The 24,896-nt window shown below is 41.6% G+C and overlaps 1 protein-coding gene and 1 pseudogene across 12 annotated transcripts in view; one reads left to right on the top strand and one right to left on the bottom strand.

Moving 5' to 3' along the window:
- The window catches only part of STIM1 (stromal interaction molecule 1), a 187,251-nt gene that overhangs the window by 58,391 nt on the left and 103,964 nt on the right, over positions 1 to 24,896 (top strand). The window lies entirely within an intron of this gene.
- On the bottom strand, positions 12,203 to 14,864 carry LOC139017614 (large ribosomal subunit protein uL24 pseudogene; annotated as a pseudogene).

The raw sequence follows: 24,896 nt of genomic DNA, 5'->3' as shown, positions 1-24,896 counted from the left end.
ACCCAGTATTGCCCAGAGATAGCTCTCACTGCTTTTTTTTTTTTAAAAAAAGAAACTTTTATTTCTATACTATAAATACCCAGTTACAAAAGGCAGAGAATAGGCTATGTTGGTATTGGTCAATGTAGTAAGGCTAACAGGGCCCTAAATTCATAACAGTCTTGCTCTTCTTTTCCTTTTACCCTAGCCAAATGTTCCACTAAAACAATAACTGCAAACCTCAAGGTAGCTGGGCTTGGGAATAAGTTCTTTGTTAAATAAGACTAATAATAATAATAAAAAGAATATCTGAAGTGAGTATAACATAGACTGTTAGTTGTCTTTGCCAATATTGACTCTTACATTCTTCCTTTAATGATAGAACACCTAAGTTTTCGTGGGGCACATAACTGCCCAACCTCCTTTGCAACCAAGTTATGGCCACAAATCTAAGTTCTAACCAGTGGGATCTAAGTGAAAGTGGTGTGTCTACCTCTTCTGGGTCATGTGCTTACAAAGAGTGGATGAGTACCCTTTTCTCCTTCCTGCTGGCTGGGAGATGGTGGGAGCTGCAGCATTTCTTTTGGTCTCAGAGATAGAGGAATCATATTGAGTGAGGATGGCAAAATTCCACTCTCAGTCCCTGACTGTTAACTGCTCAGTTGTTGTATGAGAGAAATATACTCTCTTTCATTTAATCTTTTCTAAGTGGGGTTCTCATAGTTATAGCAGCTTGACCTGTGCCTTCACCAATGCAGGGAGGTATCAGGGTTGCTGCCGCGTCATGTTGCTGCTGCTGCTGCTGCTTCTTCTTCTTTCTTCTTTCTTCTTTCTCCTTTCTTTCTTCTTTCTTCTGCTGCTGCTGCTTCTTCTTTCTTCTTTCTTCTTCTTTCTTCTTTCTTCTTCTTTCTTCTTCCTTCTTTCTTTCTTTCTTTCTTTCTTTCTTTCTTCTTCTTCTTCTTCTTCTTCTTCTTCTTCTTCTTCTTCTTCTTCTTCTTCTTCTTCTTCTTCTTCTTCTTCTTCTTCTTCTTCTTCTTCTTCTTCTTCGTCTTCTTCGTCTTCTTCGTCTTCTTCTCCTTCTCCTTCTCCTTCTCCTTCTCCTTCTTCTTCCCTTTTAATATATTTTTTATTGATTTCAGAGAGGAATGGAGAGGGAGAGAGAGAGAGATAGAAACATCAGTGATGAGAGAGAATCATTGATCGGCTGCCTCCTATATGTCCCCCACTGGGGACCAAGCCCACAACCCGGGCATGTGCCCTTGACCGGAATTGAACCCGGAACCCATCAGTCTGCAGGCCGACTCTCTATCCACTGAGCCAATTTGGCTAGGGTTCAAGTTGCTTCTTGCTATTGTTCCTGGATGTCTCTTACCCACTGAGTTTCTGACCATTTCTTGTCTTGCCATGCATCTCCTCTTAGCCCTAATTCTTGTTGCTCAGCAGATTCCCAAATTCTCTCATATACTGTAAAAAATGTTTATTGAGGTGAAAAATCATATAACATAAAAGTAACCTTTTTAAATTGAACAATTCAGTGATATTTAGTACATTAACAATGTTGTGTAACCACCACCTCTATCTAGTTCCAAACATTTCCATCACCCCAGTGTAAAGCACCTTACCTATTAAGCAGTTCCTTGCCATTCCCCCTATCCCCTGGCAGCAGTCAGTTTGCTATCTGTCTCCATGGATGATTTATCTGTTCTCGGTATTTCATATTAATGGAATCATAATATGTGGCCTTTTGTGAATGACTTCTTCAACTTAGCATAATATTTTATAGGTTCATTCACATTATAGCATGTGTCAGTATATCATTCTTTTAAAAAAGTATTAAAGAAAATTGTGGTAAAATATATAATACAAACTTTGCCATTTTATCCATTTATGTTTTTCAATTATAGTTTACATCATTATTATTTTGTATTAGTTTCAGGTGTACAGTGTAGCAATTGAACCATCATATGTTTTATGAAGTATTTTCCCTGATATTTCCAGTACCCACCTGGCTATCTACATAGTTATTACAATGTTATTGACTATATTTCCTATGCTGTACTTTACATCCCATGACTATTTTGTAGCCATTTTAACCATTTTAAGTGTACAACTCAGTAGCACTTATTACATTCACAGTGTTGTCCAACTATCACCACTATCTATTTCCAAAACCTTTTTCAACAGCCCAAAGAGAAACTCTGTACCCATTAAGCCAGTGGTTCTCAACCTTCTGGCCCTTTAAATACAGTTCCTCATGTTGTGACCCCCAACCATAAAATTATTTTCATTGCTACTCCATAACTGTAATTTTGCTACTGTTATGAATCGTATTGTAAATATCTGATATGCAGGATGGTCTTAGGCGACCCCTGTGAAAGGGTTGTTCGACCACCAAAGGGGTCGCGACCCACAGGTTGAGAACCGCTGCTAAGCAGTACCTTCCTATTTCCTCCTCCCCCCTAGCTCCTGCTAAACTCAAATCTACTTTCTGTCTTCATGAATTGCCTATTTTAGATACTTATTTCATATAAGTGGAATCATACAGTGCTTTTATTTTTTAAAAAATTATTGATTTTGAGAGAGAGAGAGGAAGGGGGAGAAACATCGATTTGTTGTTCCACTTATTTATGCATTCATTGTTTGCTTCTTGTATGTGCCCTAACAGGATTGAACCTCCACCTTGGCGTATCAGGAGGACGCTCTAACCAACTGAGCAACCCAGTCAGAACCAATATTTTTCTTTTGTGTCTGGCTTATTTCACATAGCATAATGTTCATAGGTTTATCCATGTTATAGTATATATCAAAAAACTTCATTTCATTTTATAACTGGAAAATATGTATGTACACAAACACTTTTTATTTGTATGTTTGTTGCAAAGTAGTTTTTTATTTTATTTTTTTGGCATCCCATTTATTTTTTTCCTTTTGTTGCTCATGCTTTTGATGTTATATCTAAGAATCTTGCCAATCCAAGGTAATGAAAATTATGTTTATATTTTCTTCTGTGGTTTTAGCTCTTATATTTAGGTCATTTATGCATAGATAATTGTTATATATGGTGTGAGTCTAATGTATTTTTAAATCATTGAATGTATGCTATTGGGGTTTTCCCAGTCACTAATGAGTATTAGCTACTGTTGGCTTAAGTGTAGTTTGTTACCATAGCTGCATCTTAGAAGACATTTCTTCCTCTTCAGATCTTATCCTCTGATGTGCGTTTAGTAGGTCTAGGGCTACTGTGTGAGTAAGGCCATTTGACCTTCAGGGCTGCCAGTCAGTTGAGCGACACATCATTATGTATCTGAATTGGGATGCTGTGCCATGAGCTTGTTTATATCTCAGTCTCTGAGGAAAGGGAGCAGGGTGAGGCTTGAATGAAACAAGCAAAGCTGCCAGGGACAGAGAAACAATGCTGTCAGGTAGCAAGTCTGTACTGAGCCCAGTCAGGTTCCCAGCCCTGTGTATTGCTTGCTGAGAATAGCAAAGCAGTAATGAGTAGTCAAAAGGTATAATTTAGAGACAGAAGCCTTGATTTCAAATTGGATGACTTCAAGTGATTCAGTTCTCTCTGTGTCTTCCAATATACAATATGAGTACTGACTTTTGTTTTTGAAGATCTGATGAGATTATCAATTGGAAAGTGAGTTGGAAATTGTAAAATGCTGTGCACATTCAGGAATGTACTGGGGATTCAAGAAGACAGTCTCTGGAAGCTTTTTAAAAAAGATTCTTTCCCTGACTGAGATGTATAATAAAGGTTTGGGTTTATTGACCAGATGGAGGTTTGGAGTTAATTAACCAGATGGGTATTTCTCAATTATTTTCCCAAATAATGTTCCATGTTTTGTGACTCTTTAAAATTTTTGTAAAGTACAGTTTACATTCAATATTATTTTGTATTAGTTTCAGGTGTACAGCATAGTGGTTAGACATTCATACCCCAAAGTGTTCCCCCTGATTTTTCCAGTACCACCTGGCACCATACATGCTTATTATAATACTAGAGGCCTGGTGCACGAATTTGTGCATGGTGGGGTCCCTCAGACTGGCTGGTGATTGGGGCCGTCTCACCCAGTTCCAATTGGGCTGATGGGGGCTGGCTGGCTGGGGAGGGACCACCGTGGGAGGGCTCCAGGGTGTGTCCAGCCTGACTGGCCCAGTCCCGATCAACTGAACCCCAGCAGCAAGCTAATCTACCGGTTGGAGCGTCTGTGTGGTCAGTGTGTGTCATAGCGACTGGTCGGGTGGTCCACTGAACAGTCGAGCGGTCGACCGATTGGTCAGACACTTAGCATATTATGCTTTTATTATATAGGATTATTGATTATATTTTCTATGCTGTACTTTACATCCCTGTGAATATTTTGTAACTACCCATCTGTACTTCTCAATCCCTTCACCTTTTTTACTCAGTCCCCTAATCTCCCTCCCCTCTGGCTACTATCAATCTGTTCTCTGTATCTATAAGTCTGTTTCTGTTTTGTTTGTTCATTTATATTTTAGATTCCATATGTAACTGAACTCTTATGATATTTGTCTTTTTCTGACCGACTTATTTCACTTAGCATCATAGCCTCTAGGTCCATCAATGCTATTACAAATGGTAAGATTTTATTCTTTTTTATGTCCGATGTTGTGACTCTTTCTTTTGCAGGTGACAGAAATATAACTCAAAGTGACTTAAGCAAGAGAGAGGGCCTTATTGACTGAAGTAACTAAAAATCCTAGAAGTAGATCTTCCTTTAGACACAGCAAGATCCAGGGGCTTGAATGATGTGATTTGGACCTAATTTCTTTTCTCTTGGCTCTGCTTTTCTTTGTTCTGATGTCATTCTTAGGCAGTGTCAAAGATAGATATCAGCTTTGGGTATGCATTCTACCAGCTAAGCAACCACTATTGAAAAATAATACCTCTTTCCTGCTGGTGCTGGCAGTCCTGGGTATGATTTTGGTTTGGGTTCTGTGCCTATCCTAAAGTAATCACTGTGGCCAGAAGAATGCTGGACTTTTCTTGGCCAACATAATTACATTCTACTCATGGAATCAGAGTCAGCTCCCCTGGAACCATGTGGATTGAGAGCAGGGGAGAAGATCAAGGTGCATTTATTCAAAGAAGGATTTTGGAGATTGGGATGTAGCTTAAATCAGCAACATTTATAGATGTCTGCTACATAATTGAGCCATTTTTATTTTAAAAAAGAAGTTTATTTCCAATATTTAAAACACAATACAAATAAAACTATTCTGCTTGAAGAACTAGATATTGCCAAGGAACCTGGGTGGGAGTTTGGGAGGCTGGGGAAAGGAAGGGCCTGCAGAGCATAACTTGAAAACTGCTAGATAGTTTACTCAATAATTATTTGTTGGAGGTGTAATAGTCCCCAAATTCTTTTTTCCTGTCTTTTTTTTTCTTTTTTTTGTAGATGAGATTGTATTTTCCCTCCAATCAGGGAGAGTGGGGTAAGTAGCAGAGTCAGTTATAACCTGAGGTTGAAGATGCCAAGGACCTTGCTTAGTCCTGACATCCAAAAGTGTGCCTTTTTTTTTTTTTTTAAAAGAAGCCATGAGTCTTTCAGACACTTTACAATGTGTTGGTTAATGTGAGTGATGAAATATGTTTGTATCCTACTCATTTTGCAAGGGCTCAGTATACTAGACGTGTAGAGCCTGAGCTGGATTCTGTATTGTAAAGTGAGGGTGAAAGCTGCTTTCACACACCAGCCAGCCCATTAGGCAGCCAAAAGCTACTCAGGTTTTTTAAAGATATAATTTACATAACATAAAATTTGCATTTTAAAGTGTACAGTTCAGTGGTTTTTAAATAATATTATGCAACAATCACCACTATTGAATTCCAGAACATTTTCGTCATCCCAAAAAAGAACCCACTGAGTAGTCACTCCCCGTTCTCTAGCCCCTGGCCATTAATCTGCTTTCTGTCTCTGTGGATTTACAGCTGCTTATCAGTGGTTATACTTAAGTAGTTTTCCCCTGAAACTATTTTTTATTATTTTAAAAATGAACTTTATTTTAATAAAATAAATCTCATACTGTAGTAGAGGTTTTTTCTTGTGCATTTTCCGTTTAGTGATCCTTAAAAGGCAGTTTCTTTTGTATTTCAGTGTTTGACAGACTATAGCAAATACTTTTAACTGGCACATGAAAAAAAAATATCCTACTGCATAGAACATCCCTCACCCTCCATAATTTATAATATTTATTTATCTTTTTATTTTTATTCTTTAATACATATTTTTTATTGTTAACAGTATTACAGATGTCCCCTATTTCCCCCCTCCCTTTTCCTCTCCTGAGGACATTTTTAAAAATTGATTTGAGAGAGAGAGAGAGAAAAAGCGAGAGAGAGAAACATGGATGTGAAAGAGAAATGTTGATCAGTTGCCTCCTGTACACGTCTGGGGATCAAACCTATAATCTAGGTATGTGCCCTGACTGGGAATTGAATCTGCCACTCCTTGGTATACGGGATGACTCTTCAACCAACTGAGCCAGTCAGGGCTATAATATTTATTTAAAAATTGTTAAGGGCCCAGCTGGTGTGCCTCAGTGATTGAGCGTAGACCCATAAGCCAGGAGGTCATTGTTTGGTTCCTGGTCAAGGTACATGCCCTGGTTGCAGGCTCCATTCCCAGTAGGGGGTGTGAAGCAGGCAGAGGATCAATGATTTTTTCTCATCATTGATGGATGTTTCTATCCCTCTCTCCCTCTCTCATCCTCTCTCTGAAATCAATAAAAACATTTTTTTAAAAAATGTTAAGAAATATTTTGTATACAGGTTGTCCCAGAAATGTATACACACTTTGAATAATTTTTAATTCCAATGGGTTAAATATGAAAACATCAATTGAGATATCAGCTATTAAAGTGTACATATGTATTTTTTGGATGCCTTGTATATTGTTCAAATAGCATTTGCTGACAATTGAGTGCAGTTTAAAAATTTACTTTTCATGTACTATTTAATCCTATTTTTTACTGCAGCAAGAAGTAATAGTGTTTGACCAATGATATGTGCCTTTCCCCCCCACTGTTAAGCAGGAATCCTATTAAAAGACTTCTTAATTGGATTTTGTTCAGATTTCAAACTTCAAATACAATTTATAGAGGTTTATCTTTAGATTTATTTTTTAGATGTGTTTTTCATCATGACAGCTTTATTTCATCATTAGTTAATGCAAGGATCAGCAAACTATGCCTAATTCTATAAAGAAAGTTTTTTTTTTTTTGGAACACAGCCACCTTTATTTGTTTACATATTGCCTGTGGCTACTTTTGTACTATAATGGCAGAGTTATCTATAATAATAAAAGCGTAATATGCTAATTAGACCGGACAGCCAAATGACCTTCCTGATGAAGCCGGGGCTGTGAGGGCCAAGGCAGCCCCCACAACTGTGAGGGCTGAGGCAAGCCGCTGTGGCTATCAGGGCCAAGCTTCTTGCACAAATTTTGTGCATCGGGCCTCTAGTTTAGTTATAATGGGGAATGTATGGTCTGTGAGCCTAAGATATTTAGTATCTTGCCCTCTACAGAAAATGTTTGCTGACTCCTGATTTAATATGTTAAGGCACAATATAAACTAAGGATGCGGTTCATTGTTAATAATAAATATAAATCCACATTTTAAGTAGTCTTTGATAATTTTGAATTTATTGCCAACTTATTGTTTCAACCAATTAGTTTGTTTTTACCTTGATATAGAGCTTATACTAGGAATAGAAGGATCAGCTTTGTCACTTCCTTATTACTGTTTATTTTTGTGTGTTATTTTAATATCACCTGCAATCCATGATAATTACTTTTTTGTGTGTTTTGCTCATTTATTTGCAATAATCCCTTAAAATCATTTATCTGCATGGTGAAGGTTGGTTTACTTGGGGTGGGGGGGAATAGAAACTGTATTTCACAAGTTCATTTAATCAGACATGTATTAACTGCAGTATGTCAGAGATCCTGGAGTTACTCCAGACACTGATGTTCTCCCTCTAGCACTGTGGAGCTCCTACTATTGTCAGGACACCTTGTGATAAATGATATGGAAATATCTGAGGGCACATTGTTAGTCTGTACAGTTAATACTAGTAAAGCATAATTCATATATTTTAAGGTTAAGAACTAATATAAAATAAGAGTTTTAATTTTTCTTTCTCTGCTTTCATTGTAAAGTCTCATGCATCCCACTTTGAAAATGACTGTCTTAATATATTGTTTGTGTAAATGTAGGCATAATCCCTGAATATAAATAAAAGGTTATAACATAACTAGAGGCCCGGTGCACTCGGGGGGGGGGGGGGGAGAAGGGGGGGTCCCTCAGCCCGGCCTATGCCCTCTCACAGTCTGGGACCCCTCGGGAGATAACGACCTGCTGGCTTAGGCCTGCTCCTGGGTGGCAGAGGGCAGGCCCAATCCCTAGGTGCAGCCCCTGGTCGGGCTCAGAGCAGGGCGCATTGGGGAGTTGGGGCACCGCCCCCTGTCATGCACAGAGCAGGGCGGATTGGGAGGTTGCGATGCCACCCTCAGTCACGCTCAGGGTAGGGCCGATTGGGGGGTTGGGGCACCACCCCCTGTCACACTCAAGGCAGGGTCAATGGGGAGTTTGCGGCGCCACCCCCTGTCACACACAGAGCAGGGCCAATCAGGGGGTTGGGCACTGCCCCCTGTCATGCACAGAGCAGGGCCCATCAGGGGGTTGGGGATCTCCCCCCTGTCATGCACAGAGCAGGGCCCATCAGGGGGTTGGGGAGCCACCCCCCTGTCACGCACAGAGCAGGGCCGATTAGGGGGTTGAGGAGCTCCCCCCTGTCACTCACAGAGTAGGACCGATAGGGGAGTTAGAGCACCGCCCCCGTCACACACAGAGCAGGGCGGATCAGGGGGTTGGGGCGCTGCCCTCTATCACCCGCAGAGCAGGGCTGATCAGGGGGTTGGGGCGCCGCCACTGTCACACTCAGGGCAGGGCCGATGAGGAGGTTATGGCTCTACCCTGTCACACACAGAGCAGGGCCTGTGGGGTGGGGGAAGGGGAGTTGGGGCACCGTACCCTGTCACAGAGCAGGGCCGATCAGGGGGTTGGGACGCCGCACCCTGTCACACACAGAGTCGCAGGGCGATCAGGGGGTTTGGGCGCTGCCCCCTGTCACGCTGATCCGGTGCCAGGAGGCCTCGAGGCTCTGCTGATCCCGGTGCTGGGAGGCATATTACCCTTTTACTATATAGGATAGCGGCCTGGGGGCTGGCTGGTTTGCCCTGAAGGGGGTCCCCACTGGGGTGCCTGACCAGCCTGGGTGAGGGGATGATGGCTGTTTGCAGCTGGTCACACACCCTTCAGGGTGGGGGTCCCCACTGGGGTGCCTGGCCAGTCTGGGTGAGGGGCTGAGGGCTGCTTTCAGGCTGGTGGTTGTTGACTGAAGCTCCCAACCGCTCCTTTTTTTTTTTCTTTTTTAAATTTTATTCTGGGCCAGCTTTAGCTCTGGCTCTAGCTCTGAGGCTTCCGCTGGTTTGTTTGTGTTCTATAATCGAAACAATGTATAACTCCAGCTCTGAGATCCCGGGATTTTGTTTAGCTTCTATATTTGTTACAAAGTTTCTTAGAGTTGCAGCTCAGAGGCCGGCAGCGCAGGCGGGGAACGCTGGAGTCCTCCTTCACTGCAGCAAGCAAGCCTCATGTTCGTTTCCAGCTGCCTGGCTGCCGGCTGCCATCTTGGCTGACACTTAATTTGCATATACTCACTGATTAGCCAATGAAAAGGGTAGCAGTTGTACGCTAATTACCATGTTTCTCTTTTATTAGTGTAGATAAGAATTGAGCTCTAAGTCCAGCAAAGATTACCTTGTGTGGATAGTACTGTCAGCAGCTGCAGTTAGAGAATCTGAAAACCAAGCAAAGCCTCACTTAGTTGTTTCACTTGCTCTTGTCCTGTGTGGACAGCCTTCTCTCTTCCAATAAGATTTTATATCTGCAGCTAATTAAATCAAGACTTTAATTTGGGGTGTAGGACATAGGATTGTGTCTTCCTGCCAATCTGTCACCCACCAGAAACACTGTAGTGAGCAAGATCACCACCTAACAGGGGGATTTAATTTGGGGAGTCGACAAAAACTTAAGTATGGTGTCATACTACCTGGGTTCAAATTCTGGACTCCTTGATTTATTAGTTGCATATTCTTAGGTAAGTTTACTTTAACTTCTCTTAGGTTAAGTAGGGAGAATGGTACCCAGTTTATAAGGTTGATATGAAAAGTAGGTAATCCATAAAGAGTGCTTAGGAGAGTATCTTGCACATATGAAGTGCTCAGTTAATGCTTGGTTAGTATTTAACTTAATACATATATATATATATATATATATATATATATATATATATATATAATTTATTTCAGAGAAGAAAGGAGAGAGAGTTAGAAGCATCAATGATGAGAGAGAATCATTGATTGGCTGCCTCCTGCATGCCCCCTACTGAGGATTGAGCCTGCAACATGGGCATGTGCCCTTGACTGGAATTGAACCTGGGACTCTTCAGTCTGCAGGTCGGTGCTCTATCCACTGAGCAAAACCAGCAAGGGCAGTATTTCACTTTTTGAAGGTTCAGATTTTGTCAGTGTACTGAGACTATTTATCTCTTCAAGCAGACTCTCTTAACAAAGTTCACAAGGCTGATACATAAAACTAGAATGCCAATTTTTAAGTTTATCTTGAGAAATAGAACTGTCACGTATACTGAAATGCTTATGTTGGTATGACCAGTACATTTTCTACGTTTGGGTACCATGGAACACCAAATTCTAGTCATAAAGGTTATGGTGAACATAGGATCTGAATTAAGGGCAGTAGTTAGATGAATCCAATGTTTTGTGTATAATACCAAAGTGACTAAAAATGAATATTTATTACGCTTTCCTCTTTTAAGAATTTCTTCACTCACAATGCCAGACATTTACTTTCAACTTCTTTTGCAGCTTGTCTTAGATTCTTTCAGTCTCATCCATTCACCATGCACTTTGACCCTCAAGAGCTGGTGATGCAAAGGAGCAGAGACTGCAGTGGTGGTAGTGTATATAGCAAGATGGAATTCCTGGAGCAGCTATAGTAGTGGTATTACAGTAGCTATATTATGGTGGCTGAGGATAGTGGAGGTTGGCAGTGGAAGCAGAGATGTGCTGACCAGACTTGTTCTGCTGCCTGGTTTTGGGCGTTGTCCTTGGTTGGCATCATCTCTGGTTTCCTACTTCTCCAGGTGAGAATAAGCTTCTCTTTAAAAAATAAAATAAAATTTTTTTTCATTGATTTCAGAGAGGAAGGGAGAGGGAGAGAGAGATAGAAACATCAGTGATGAGAGAGAATCATTGATTGGCTGCCTCCTGCACACCCCACACTGGGGAGTGAGCCCACAACCCGGGCATGTGCCCTGACGGGGAATTGAACTGAGACCTTCTGGTTCATAGGTCGACACTCAACCAGCTGGGCTGAGAATGAGCTTCTCTCTTTTTTTAATTAAAATATTTTATTGATTTATTACAGAGAGGAAGGGAGAGGGATAGAGAGTTAGAAACATCGATGAGAGAGAAACATCGATCAGCTGCCTCCTGCACACTCCCCACTGGGGATGTGCCCGCAACCAAGGTACATGCCTTTGACCGGAATCGAACCTGGGACCCTTGAGTCCGCAGGCTGACGCTCTATCCACTGAGCCAAACTGGCTAGGGCGAATGAGCTTCTCTTAATAAGTTCTCCTTCTGCTTAGACTAGCCAGCATCAGTTTTGGTTGTTAATTTGCTAAGTTGCTCTTGCCATTAAAAACTCTGGGTGATACAGCGGCTATAATAAGTAGCCTAATACATTCATCTCACAGTAGGGATGGGAAGATCATGGGAAAGCAACTGGAATGCTTAGATTTTGTTGGCTACCTCTCTCTTTGAGAGTGCTAAGTTAGGATCACTGTATTCCGGGCCTAGAATTGTGCCTGGCATTTAGTAGGTGTTCAGTAAACCTTTGTGGAATGAATGAATGGTGGGCTTATTCTGCCAGTGAACCCAATAGTGTGTCTGTCAATATGTGTGCCTGTGACTCTGCTTTATCTCATCTTTCATAGCTGACCAACCTCCCTGACAAAGGACAAATTTTTTCTTTAGATATGCTAATACAGATGTAATCTTGTATAACAGCGAAATTTTACTGGCTTGGAAACTGTTCTGTCTTTTATTTTATTTTTTTAATTTTAAGTTTTTAATGAAAGTTGTATGTAATTTTACTTTATTCCTGCATCTTCTCAATTGTTTCTTCCTTGTATTTTCCCTTTTCCTTTCCTACTTGGTGAGATTTGGCTTTATGTTCAAGGATCTTTTTGCAGCCTTTGTCCAGCTTTAGTCTAGTGATATCCACCTTGCTGGGGTGAATGCCCACATGAACAGTTGTACCATTAGCTTTCTCCTGTTGCACTCGTTCAATGTAGATGACAAATTTCTTCCTGTAAACCTGGACTACTTTGCCAATTTGCTGCCCTTTGTAATGTCCTCGAACAACCTGAACTTCATCATCCTTTCGGATGGGCATGGATCGAACATTATACTTCTCTCTCAGCTCTTTGGAAAGAGGAAAAGACATAATCTTCCTTTGAATGTGGGAAGGTGCATTGAAATGCCTTTTATGGTTCTTGCTCCGGTCAGAAGTCACAGTGATTGAACTTCATTTTGACCGCTGGCGCTCCTACGAAGGCCGCAAGAGGGAAGAGACCCACATGCTCCTGTTTTGTCTTTTAAATTCACTTGGCTTATTTGTGTTGTGTGGAATTTTTAGTTTAGCTTTGGGATGTGTGAGTGTGATTTTGTGTGTTTGCCATGTGCATGCACATAGAAGGGCACCTCACAGAGCTCCAAAATGCTGACAAGAACTTGAATTCCTTCCTGGTGTCACAGCTTTCCTGGTGTTCTGGAAGCCATCATTTCTTGAGTCTTCCTCATGAGGCTATTGACGGAATAAAGAAAAGCTCATAGACAGTTCTGTATACACACATAAATATATAGAACTGTATTTAAATCTCAGATGTTCCACCTGAAAACTTTATGGCTCTTGGTAAGTTTCTTACAGATGTCCTGCTTTGCTTTTCCTCTGATTGTGGCACTGAGATTAGAAAAGACAGGAAATACAGGCCCTTTATTTCCACTTTTCCTTTTTTATTTTAAAGCAGGAAGACCTCTGCTCCAGGCCTACCCTTTAAGGAACTATATAGGAACTGGCAACTACCATCCACATTCCCATGCCACGAGGTCATTTGCTTATATTTACTGAGCTCATTCCTGGGTGTTATGTGATGATGGCCTTCGGAGGCTGAGGGTGCTGGGATTTTGAGAGGTTGGGATGGCTTGTTCCCAGTTCATTATGTTCTTTGCCTCCATTCCTGGTGGAGTGTCTGAGGCTGGTGGCAGAATAGTATACCTGAGACCCTTCTCTCTTAGTCTCTAGAACACAGTGTTTTAGACTTTGGGATTCTCATAATGTAGGGCTGGCGCTTTGAAATTAATATCTGTGAGCAAACTCATCAAGATGTAGGGATCATCTGGCCTACCCTTCCTGAGTTTCAAATGTTAGACCCAAGCCTAAAGACCAGTGACTTGTCCAAGGTGACACAGTCTGTCAGGGTAGAGTGAGTGAAAATCTTTCCAAGGGCAAATTGAAATCCTACAAAGGCCAAGCCCCATCTGAGACCTACTGTCACACAAAGCCAGCAGGGTTGAGAGGGTGAGGGATTTATTCTGCAGTTTTCTTCCCTGCATCTTGTGAAGAGTCAACACCTTACCTCTGGTTGCTTTGGTTTGCTCCCACATTTCATAATTTAGAGTGGACCTAAGACTGCAATGCTTGGTCTGGAACACACCCCAACCCTAAATTGTCTGTCTTTGGCTTAGGTTATCAAGTTTACAGACAACAATCCTGTGCCTCTGTGATCATGTGACCAAGCTATTAATAGATCTGAAGTTCTGGGAGAGCCTCAGCTCTTCCCCACCTCTCTACTCTCAGCAGGTTGCCTGCTCATAATTTCCGCAGTGTTCAGATAGCTGGACAGAGAATGGAAACGGGCAATCTGCCCATCCCCTTTTAGGTGGCAGAGTGGACCCAAGTCTGTATGAGCAGCCTTAGCCTCTGGCCTCTTTTGTCTCTGTGCTGTATCAGGTCAAGTGAAAGTGCTTAGCATTTAGGAGGAAATAATGCTCCTATGCCTTAGGGGGGATTAAAAAATTAACCTGTTTTTGGGGGCATTTGTGTTTTTTAATGATCACATATAGCCCAGAAAAATGGGGGTAAAACTGAAGGGAGGGGAAGAAGGCCTGTCAGTCTATGGGCAACAAAGTGATGGCTGTAGCAGGATGGTACCTACCATAAGCCTATGTGACCTTAGTGAACCAGGTCATATAGTAACTGTCCTGCAGGCTAATGAACCATATTCCTCACAGTTGGGGTTTCTACTTCTTAACTCCTACTTTATCTCTCCTTACTTCCTATCATACAAATTGTTCTTTGTTCTGTTGTTCATCAAATCTGCTGTCATCTTCCACGCATGGGCATTTGTAGAGACCACATTAAGATTCTAGTCAAAATGTGACTATTGACAGTTTAGGGCTCAACAAATAGTTTTGAATCCCCAATTACCGCAAAGTCATTTTGTACTGGAGCGCTCTCATTCCTTCATTGATGTATTCAAACATTCTAACATATTGGGCACTCCCTCTATGCCAAATACTGTACTATGCCCTGGGAATCAGTACAATGAACAAAACAGATATGGTTTCTGCTCTCCTCGAGCTTATAGTGTTGTAGGGAAGGTAAAAATGAACCAAATAATCACAGTAAAGTCTGATAAATGTCATGAGTAGAAATAAGGGATGTGATAACAGGGTACATTTTGCAAGAGAACTTAATATTGTTTAGGGTGTCAGGAAAGACCTCACTTTAAGTAAGGAAATGACATTTGAGTCCTAAGAATTAAGAAGAATTAGCTAAGTAACTGGGGTTAAAAAAGGTAGAGTATTATAGATGCAAAGAGGCCAGGTGATAGGGATAAGTCCATATCCATATTTGTTCATTTAATTAATTTAAAATTTATTTTTGGGAGAGAGACAGAGAAACACTGATTGGTTGTTCTCCTTATTCACGCATTCATTGGTTGATGCTTGTATGTGCCCAGATTGGGGATCAAACCCACAATCTTGGTATATCCGGATGATGCTCTAACCAACTGAGCTACCCAGCCAGGGCTGGTTCATTTCTTAAGCAACCATTTATAATTGATAGATAATATCATACAGTGTGCTAAGGTCTGGCAACATAAAAAGCAATTCTTACCTGCCCTGGAGAAACTCAGGAGCAGTGGCATCCCTCTTCGGTAACCAGGGTACTAAGGTCACCTTAGATCTTGGACTCAGTCTCCTGGGTCCCATGTGACAGGACTTAACACCTTTAGAGAAACTGCCTGTCCTTGAGTGTTTGACCCACCTGTCAAGCAGAGAGGACATAGATCTCAGCTGGAGACTTGTACCATTTGTTTGCTCTTATCCCTGGCTTCACACTCACCAGATCCTTGGTTGATGGGGTTCATCTACAGACTTGAGGTTGATGGAGGTCCAGAAATTGGTTTTTACCCCAGTAGGAACATAGAAGAGGCTTTCTGAGATAAAGTTGCCTTGATTTTCAGAGCTTTATTTTCCTGGTATATTGTATTTGTTATTGGGATTGATTGTGTGGTCTCAGACCCATCCATTGTCTTGAATACACCTCCAGTGGCATTTTAGCTCTTTTTCTGAGTTCCTGCACTATTTATAGACAAAAGTCTTAGTGGCTGCCTATCTTGGACTATGCATTGCATAATTCCAGGATGTGCTGTTCACATACACTGTGTTGTGAATGAGGCCACACCTCCCTAATTGTGCAACAGTGCATTATTGTGGCTCTGGTTAAAGGGAAGGGAAGTAAAATTATTTAAACACTGACTATATGCCTCAGGCTAGGTGGTTTATATTCTTTACTTCATTTAATATTCCCAGTAATGCTCTGAGGTAAATACTAATGTCTCATTTATTGAAGAGAAAACTAAAGGTTCAGTGAAGCTAATAAGTGGTGGCTCAGGTCTGATTCTAAAGGCCATGCCTCTCTTCCACTCCTATCTGTTTCCCAACGTGGTTATAGACTTCAGTTCTTGTGTGTTATCTTGTTTCCATGGCTTCTTTGGCCTTGTTTACTTTGACGTGTCTGCCTGGCCTCTCTGTGTCAATAACCCAAGGATTCTCAGCATGGCTGGGGTTCAGAAATGTGTCCTACTAGAGTCATTTTTTCCCCATCTGAAATGTATTTTTGTGCTTAGCATGAGACAACACTATAACCATAGCTAAAGTCATTTTTAAAGCACCAGTCAGCTCTGATTTATTAGACTGCCTTTCTTACTTTAGCTCACACAGCATCCTCAGGGGGACAGAAGCTGGAGATGGCTCACTAGAAATGAGTTGGAGTGAAAAAGGCATTGGATATGGGCTTAGGGGGTGGGTGAGATTCCCTTAGCAGTTCAAAGTTGCATGTCTACTAAGGTTAGTTGGTTGGACCTTTGTAAATTAGTACTTAATGTCCCTTTTCCAGAGACTTGAGGTTCTCATTTCTCTCTTTCAGTAAAAGGATTGCCTCTTCAGTTGGGGATTCTGGAGCTACTGACCTTGAGTACGGGGAATTTTTCCTTCCCAGAGTTGTCAGGGTGTGTGTGTGGTGTAGAAGAGGGATGTGTGTAAGGCAGAGTCTGGGAAAAGGAGGCAGAGGAGGTGGGATGCATATTTGCTATTTCACCTGCTTTTCAGCACTCTTCTTTCTCTTCCTTTCTTCTCTTGGAGGCTTTGCAGTCCTGTTTGAGAAGTTGGGTCTTAAATAGCACAAGACACACTGCTTGCAGTTCCTGAAACATGACAGATGTTTTCCTATCTCAGATCCTTGTAATATTCTGTTCCCTCTATCAGGAATGTCCTTCTCATCTTCTCTACCTCATGTATGTACCTGTTCATCCTTCAAGACCCATTTGGGAGGGGGAAAAAATATATATATATATATCCCTCAATTGATTTTTAGAGAAAGTGGAAGGGAGTGGGAGAGACATACACAGAGAGAAACATTGATGTGAGAGAGAAACATCTATCGGTTACCTCCCTACCCAGGCCTGGGGTCGAGCTTGCAACTGAGGTATGTGCCCTTGACTGGAATCGAGCACAAACCCTCAGCCTGTGGGCCTGTGCTCTATCCACTGAGCCAAGTTGACTAGGGCGATATATATATAATTGATTTCAGAGAGGAAGGGAGAGGGAGAGATAGAAACATCAGTGATTACGGAGAATCATTGATTAGCTGCCTCCTGTATGTCCTCTACTGGGGATTGAACCCGAAACCCGGGCATGTGCCCTGACCAGGAATTGAACTGTGATCTCCTGACTAATAGGTTGATGCTCAGCCACTAAGCCACACCAGCCAGGCTCAAGACGCACTGTAGATGCACCTTTTCAGGACACGCTCTTTGATGTCTTCTCTCTGGCACAGCCACTTTTGTGTTTCCACAGCATTTTGCACAGGTCTCCGTTGTACTGTGATTATTCACTTAACTCTCTGCTTTCCTTTCCACATTTGGAGCAAGCCAGAAACAGTCAGTTGTGTGTGTGTGTGTGTGTGTGTGTGTGTGTGTGTGTGTGTTTTAAATCAGGCACAAGGCCTGAAGGAGACTATAGTATCAGTAATTGTTGAATTGAGCTACAAAGAATTAGAAGTAGATGGTTGTGTACAACTACCTTGTGTCCCTCCATAAACTGAAACAGGATTCTCTTGTATAATTCACTGTATTGTGTGTCTTTCAGGCCCCATAGCCTTTCAAACATGCATGGTAGTAGCTGACTTCCAGAGAGAAGTGTCCTGCTCTACAAATGTTTTCTTTGCCTGCTTTGCCTTACCTTGCCCTTCACCTCACAGTGCTCTTCTAAACCCCTGGTCCTGACCCAGGGAATGAGTAGGAGGAAATGCCAGAAATGAGCTACTCTTGGCATCGGGAATCCTTAATTTGCAGGTTTGGCCCTGTGGGGCAATGCAAGGTGAGAAAATGGAAATGAACCCTGTCCCTGTAATAGCAGCTGAAAGGGATCTCCTCTAGATTATTACTGCTATCACTGTTGCTGTAGCAGCTGCAGCAGTGAGGCAGTTCCCTTATTGCATTCTGGATCTAAGAATCAATTCTTCTAAGTTAGCTCACTTGGCTCGCCCTGAGATTTATCTCATGGCTGAGAGCCTGAAACAAGTTCTTTTACACTTGTTTTTTCTACCATCCTCACATCACACAGATTGTGGGATTGTTTATTTTTATCCCTTCATTTTATAGAGGAGGAAACAGGTTCACATTGGGCATGGGTCTAGTAAATGTCAGCTGAGGCTAGACACTGGTCTAACAATTCCCTGCACAGTACTCTCTTCACTATACATTGCTCTCTCTCATCCCACTCTCCTTTTCCTATTTGTAATTTCTGTAATTTGTGAACTTGGTGAAGGTGAGACAGTCAGGAAATGATACTTTTTCCTCTGTCTCTCCCTAGCTCCTGCATAAGCTGGGCACAGTAGACTTTCAGGTAAAATTTAGTGAAGAACTAATAAAAATCAAAGTTGACCCAGGAAGACCTCACGGTTAAAGCCAGAAGACTAAAGAAAGCAGATCCCTCTCCGTTTCACTGGAATATTTGGTTTTGGTGATTCCTGTGGTTTGGCTTTCCCAGTGTTGAACACAACCCTGGCTGAAGCTTGGAATGGGTATGGTTTGTGACACTGGTGTTTTATCTGGTGAAAGCCAGGTCTGGGAAAATTCCACATGTGGGCTAGCTGCCTTGGGTCTTCAGATCCCTTCCTTGATCCCAGCAGCAATCCGAGGACACAAACATTGTGTGCAGCATTGCAAAATCCATTACAAATAGATAACATTTGTTGAGTGCTTAGTATGTTTTCTGGAACTATTTTAGTTCCAGGAATTCTTTTAATCCTCACAATGTTCCATGAGTAGTTACTATGATTTTGTTTTCACTTTTCAATTGTCTTTATTGACATATAATTTACATGTAGTAAAATGCACTCGTTTTAAGTGTTCAGTTTGAGTTTTGACAAATATCTATACACCTGTGTAACCTCTTCCCTGCAATCAAGATATACATTTCCATCATTAGGTACTTTAATTATCCTCATTCTGCAGAGGAGAAAACTGAGCTACAGAGGAGATAAAGTGATTTGCTCAAGGTCTCATGGCTAATAAATGATAGAACCAGGATCTGAACCCAGGCTGCCTGAGCCAGAGGCCCTCTTCTAAACTAAGCTAGGCCCAGAGGTAGGCTATCAGGAGGGATGAAACAACTATCTCAGTACCTCTAGAATCCCAGGACTGAAGCAGTCAGAGCTACTTGCCTTTTGCCCAGCCGTTGCCTCTTTAGGCCTGCAAAGAATGGAGCCCCCTAACAAGGTATAATGTAGTATTTGAAAAGGGGACTGGCTTCTAGGTTCACATACTGCTAAATATAGATGACACAATAGTCTCATGCTCTCAGAGTGGTATCAGTGGTAGACTGCAGCCAGTTCTGGGCTGTGCACCATGAGGGCAACATATATAGACCAGAGCATATGTAAAGGAGGCAAGATGGAGAGGGACCTTGAAATCTAGTTCTTTGAAGAGGGGTTGAATGAGCCATTTTTAGAAGCCCCAAAGAGAAAAAATTTAAACATCATCCTCATATCCTTGAAAGGCTGTTTCTGTGTGGCTTTAGAAGGCACAATTTGAGCCCTGTGGATGGACGAGGGTGTGTGTATTTTGGAAAAATTAAAGGACAATGGATATGACATACTACCTCATCAGCTTGGAGTGCAAATCAGGTCAGATCTCTTTTCAATATTAAGATTAATCTTTTGAATGAGTATGAAATTAGCTGGAAGTTTAGTATGTCTCTCTTGTGGCCTTTGCTCTTTGCTCTTTTCCTTCCTTATGTATTCAAGAACTCTAAGGACTTTTTTGATCCAAAGAGGTCAGGCTTAGTTCTGAATAGAGAACTAGAGGATCTTATTGATCTGCTAGGGGGCCCTATTTTTTTCCTTCTTCATTTTTTTTCTTCTGAGAAACATAACATTTTAATAGATGAAATAAATACTCCAGTACATGCAAGGTATAAACTTGACATTGGGAGGAGGGTGGGGGGTGGGGTGGGGGGAATCACTCTAGTGTAAATCAGAAAATAAAACACACAGAGTAGCTTTTCCCCCCATTTGCAAACCACATGGCAAGGTCAGACTCTTTCCACACCAAGTATACGGCTAATCCAACTTAAAAAAGTAACAACATACAAAAAAGGTAGCTACATCCATGTCTAAGAAATGAAAACTGCGGTACCTTTTCTTTTAATTAGGAAAAAACAAAAGGACCATAAAAGAAATGAACCCATGACCTCCTTCCTGCCCAATTAATTAATAAAGTTTGGGTGAGGGACTCCTGAAGAGGAGCTGGGAGTGCAGCGGGGTAATCCTGCCACAGCAGGTTAGCATCTCCCATCTCAGGACCCTACAGTGTGGGCTGCTGGGGTTGGGGCCGAGTGCGTGTGTAAATTGGATGCATGGCCCTGCCTTCTGGAAGATTCCTCTCGAGCATCTAACGTGGGGTATGAGGGTGTGTGGGAACTTCTCCTACGATTTCTTTGATATAAATTGAGAAGAGCAGACAATAAGCATCTTCCTTTAGTCTGGGGTAGAAGAAGGGGGTGGGGTGGGTGTGCTGATTCACAGAATTGTAATTCACTGGCGGTAAAGTCCTGGGTGAAGACCTCTCCCTTAAAGCCTGAGATAGCAAGGTGCAGCCTTCAGACACAGGGTAGGCCTAGTTCCTCAGCCTCTTCCTGTGGTCCGACATCTTGGCGCCCCATCGGGGTGCTGTACCAAATCCCTGAGGCACTGCGTCAGGAGCACCTAGGCCAGTGGTTCTCAACCTTCCTAATACTGCGACCCTTTAATACAGTTCCTCATGTTGTGGTGAACCCCAACCATAAAATTATTTTCGTTGCTACTTCATAACTGTAATTTTGCTACTGTTAGGAATCGTAATGTAAATATCTGATATGCAGGATGTATTTTCATTGTTACAAATTGAACATAAAAGCACAGTGATTAATCACAAAAAGAATATGTAATTATATATGTGTTTTCCGATGGTCTTAGGCGACCCCTGTGAAAGGGTCGTTCGACCCCCAAAGGGGTCGCGACCCACAGGTTGAGAACTACTGACCTAGGCGGACACCATGCTCATGGCACTGCCCAGGATGGCCATCAGCACCGCCTTGCCCTTGGCACTCAACCCAGGAACTGCGGGCTCCGTGGCGAAGCCCTCTAGTGCGCTCACCACCTGCACCAGCGGCCCGCTGAATAGGGCGCAGCGTCAGCGCCAGTTCGCCTGGCACTGCCTTGACCTCGCGCACGCAGGCCAGCAGCATGGACGCGCTTGTGCTCATGCACTTGACGCCCAACTTGAACTGCTCCGCGTGAAGTGGTCTTGGGACTTCTCGCTGGCCTGGGCGCACACATCCATCAGGAACTTGAGGTTGCGCAACAGGTAGTGGACCCTATTTTTAAGCTTCTGTTGATGATACACAGTATGGCTTTTAAAAATGGATATCTCAGAGTATGCTGTTTCCGCAGTGTAGCCATGAGGACTTGGTTCTGCACAAGTTCTAGTGGTTCTTTGTGGGAGGATGATAGTGCTTCTTCAGTGTCACTTCTGCCCTAGGCTCCACTAAGCTTGAGTTCTCAAAATAAATGCTCTTAAGTTCATGTTTATGCATAAGCTTATCTACTGGAGCAAGGGACCCCAACATCCTCTAGTTGGCTGGTTTAGAAGTATTTCTAGATTTAGGCACATTCCAGTTCCAGAACAGTTCTTCTTCCATGATCATTTTGGAGCACCCTTTCAGACTTTCTCTTTTCTCAGTGTGAGTACTTACTATAGGCTCTTAGTATCCCTTCCCATCTTTAACTTGGCTTAGGATCTCAGTCTGTGAGAGAATTCTAGTAGCACTGAATGTCAAAAAAAGTGGGAGGTCAAGGTTTCAGTTTCTAGGCCTGGAATAACTTTGGATCCTGCACATATTTGTATTCATTTCCCCCAGCTTTGCATACCAAGGGGTATTGGAAACAGTCTTTGTCAAGTCACAAAATATCATGTTGCATCCTCTTTTCATTTGCTTTATATTTATATAGTTAAAAGAGACCCCTCATGAACAAGGAGTGGGCCACTCAAAGATAGGACTGCTTTGACATTACAACTGTTAAATAGACACTAGAGCTACCTTGGGCCACTGTTAGGAAATAATGAATTTTTTATTAGGACTACCATCCAGAATGAGTAAGTTTAACATTACAAGATATGAGAAAGGGAATCTGGACCATGTAGTCTGTTTTTTAAAATATTGTTTGATCTCTGAGGCTCTCAGTGGATGTATGTACACACAGGCAGTGACATCATGATTATCTGGTGATGGGCTGGAGGAAAGATGAGAGATGGGTGAGGGTTACGATGAATTGGCCTCTAAAAGTCCTGTAGCTCTGAGTTTTTATGCATCTTTTAGATCTTTCCAATCTGAAAATACTAGAACTGACTTTGTGCTGTGATTCCTGGAAATCTTACAGGCCAAATAGGGGGTCAGAAAAGTGGATGACTATGATGAAGTTGAGGTTATCACTGATTTCATTTCTGCATTTCTCCCAACCACTGCTCTCCCTTTAGGCCAGATTAATACAGCTATAAAATATAGCCTCTTATGTTCTGTATGCTTTACCGCAATGAAAAGAACAAACAGCAGCTTTAACGGCATATTTCACAGATCTAGAACAGATATTCCAAAAATTTATATGGAACCAAAAAAGACCCCAAATAGCCACAGCAATCTTGAGAAAGAACAAAGTTGGAGGGATCACAATACCAGATATCAAACTATACTACAAAGCCATTGTAATCAAAACAGCCTGGTACTGGCACAAGAACAGGAATATAGACTAATGGAACAGAACAGAAATCTTAGAAATCGACCCATGCCAATATAGCTAATTAACATTTGACAAAGGAGGTAAGAGCATACAATGGAGTAAAGATAGTCTCTTCATAAAGGGTGTTGGAAAAATTGGACAGGTACATGAAAAAAAATGAAACTGGATCACCAACTTACATCATATACAAGAATAAACTTAAAATGGATAAAAGACTTAAGTGTAAGTCACAAAACCATAAAAATCCTAGAAGAAACCACAGGCAGTAAAATCTTAGATATCTCATGTATTTTCACTGATACATTGCCTAGGGCAAGGGAAACAAGCAATATTTTCACCTATACATTGCCTAGGGCAAGGGAAACAAAAGAAAAAATAAACAAATGGGACTGCATCAAATTAAAAGGCTTCTGCACAGTAAAAACCACCATCAACAAAATGTAAAGGTAACCTATTCTTTTTTTTTTTTTTAAATATATTTTATTGATTTTTTACAGAGAGGAAGGGAGAGAGATAGAGTTAGAAACATCGATCAGCTGCCTCCTGCACATCTCCCATTGGGGATGTGCCCGCAACCCAGGTACATGCCCTTGACCGGAATCGAACCTGGGACCTTTCAGTCCGCAGGTCGACGCTCTATCCACTGAGCCAAACCGGTTTCGGCAAGGTAACCTATTCTATGGGAAAACATATTTGCCAATGATACATCTGATAAGGGTTTAATTTCCAAAATATACAAAGGACTTATACTCCGAAACACCAGGAAGAGAAACAATCCAATTAAAAACTGGGCAAAGGACCTGAATAGATACTTCTCCAAAGAGGACATACTGATGGCCAATAGACACATGAAAAAATGCTCAGTGTCACTAATTATCAGAGAGGTGCAAATTAAAACTACAATGAAGTATCATCTCACACCTGCCAGAATAGTTACCATCAATAAATAAACAAACAAGTGCTAGTGAGGATGTGGAGAAAAGGGAACCCTAGTACACTGCTAGTGGGAATGCAGACTGGCACAGCCATAGTGGATAAAATTATGGAGGTTCCTCAACAAACTAAAAATGGATCTGTGATTTAACCCAGTTATACCACTTCTGGGAGTATATCCTAAGAATCCCAAAACACTAATCAGAGAGAATATATGCACCTCTATGTTCATAGAAACATTGTTTGCAATAGCTAAGATCTGGAAATAGCCCAAGTGCCCATTAGTAGATGAGTGGGTAAGAAAGCTGTGGTACATTTACACAATGGAATACTATGCAGCTGTAACAAAGAAGGATCTCTTACTGTTTGAGACAGCATGGATGGACCTGGAGAGTATTATGTTAAGCGAAATAAGCCAGTTAGAGAAAGATAAATATCACATGAACCCACAAGTATAATTTAAGAACAAAATAAACTGACAAACAAAATAGGTCTGGTGGTATGGATGGGAGGCACAGAATAACAGATTTCATTGGGATGGGATTGGCGGGGAGGGGACAGGAAGAGATTAACCAAAGAACATATATGTATAGCATAACCCATGGACACAGACAATAGCATGGGAAGGCTTAGGGTGAAGCAGAGGTTGGGTGGAGGGGGGCAAAAAGGGAGAAAATGGGAGACATCTGTAATATTGTCAACAATAAAATTTTAAAAAATACAGCTTTATATTTTGTCCGCGATGTTAATCTGTCCTTTTCTCATTTGATCCTCTCAACACCTTGTGATATGAGCAAGTAAGTGCCTACTAGTATTAAGCTCTTTTTAGAGATGAAGAAATTGAAGTTCAGAGAAAGTAACTTACCTGTCTGGGTTACACAGTAGATTGATTAGTATCC

The sequence above is a fragment of the Myotis yumanensis genome, unplaced genomic scaffold, assembly GCF_028538775.1.
Source record: "Myotis yumanensis isolate MYYU_CA2020_CCGP unplaced genomic scaffold, mMyoYum1.0.hap1 SCAF_10, whole genome shotgun sequence".
In the NCBI taxonomy this organism is placed as follows: Eukaryota; Metazoa; Chordata; class Mammalia; order Chiroptera; family Vespertilionidae; genus Myotis; species Myotis yumanensis.
This window is presented reverse-complemented; position numbering and strand designations above follow the sequence as displayed.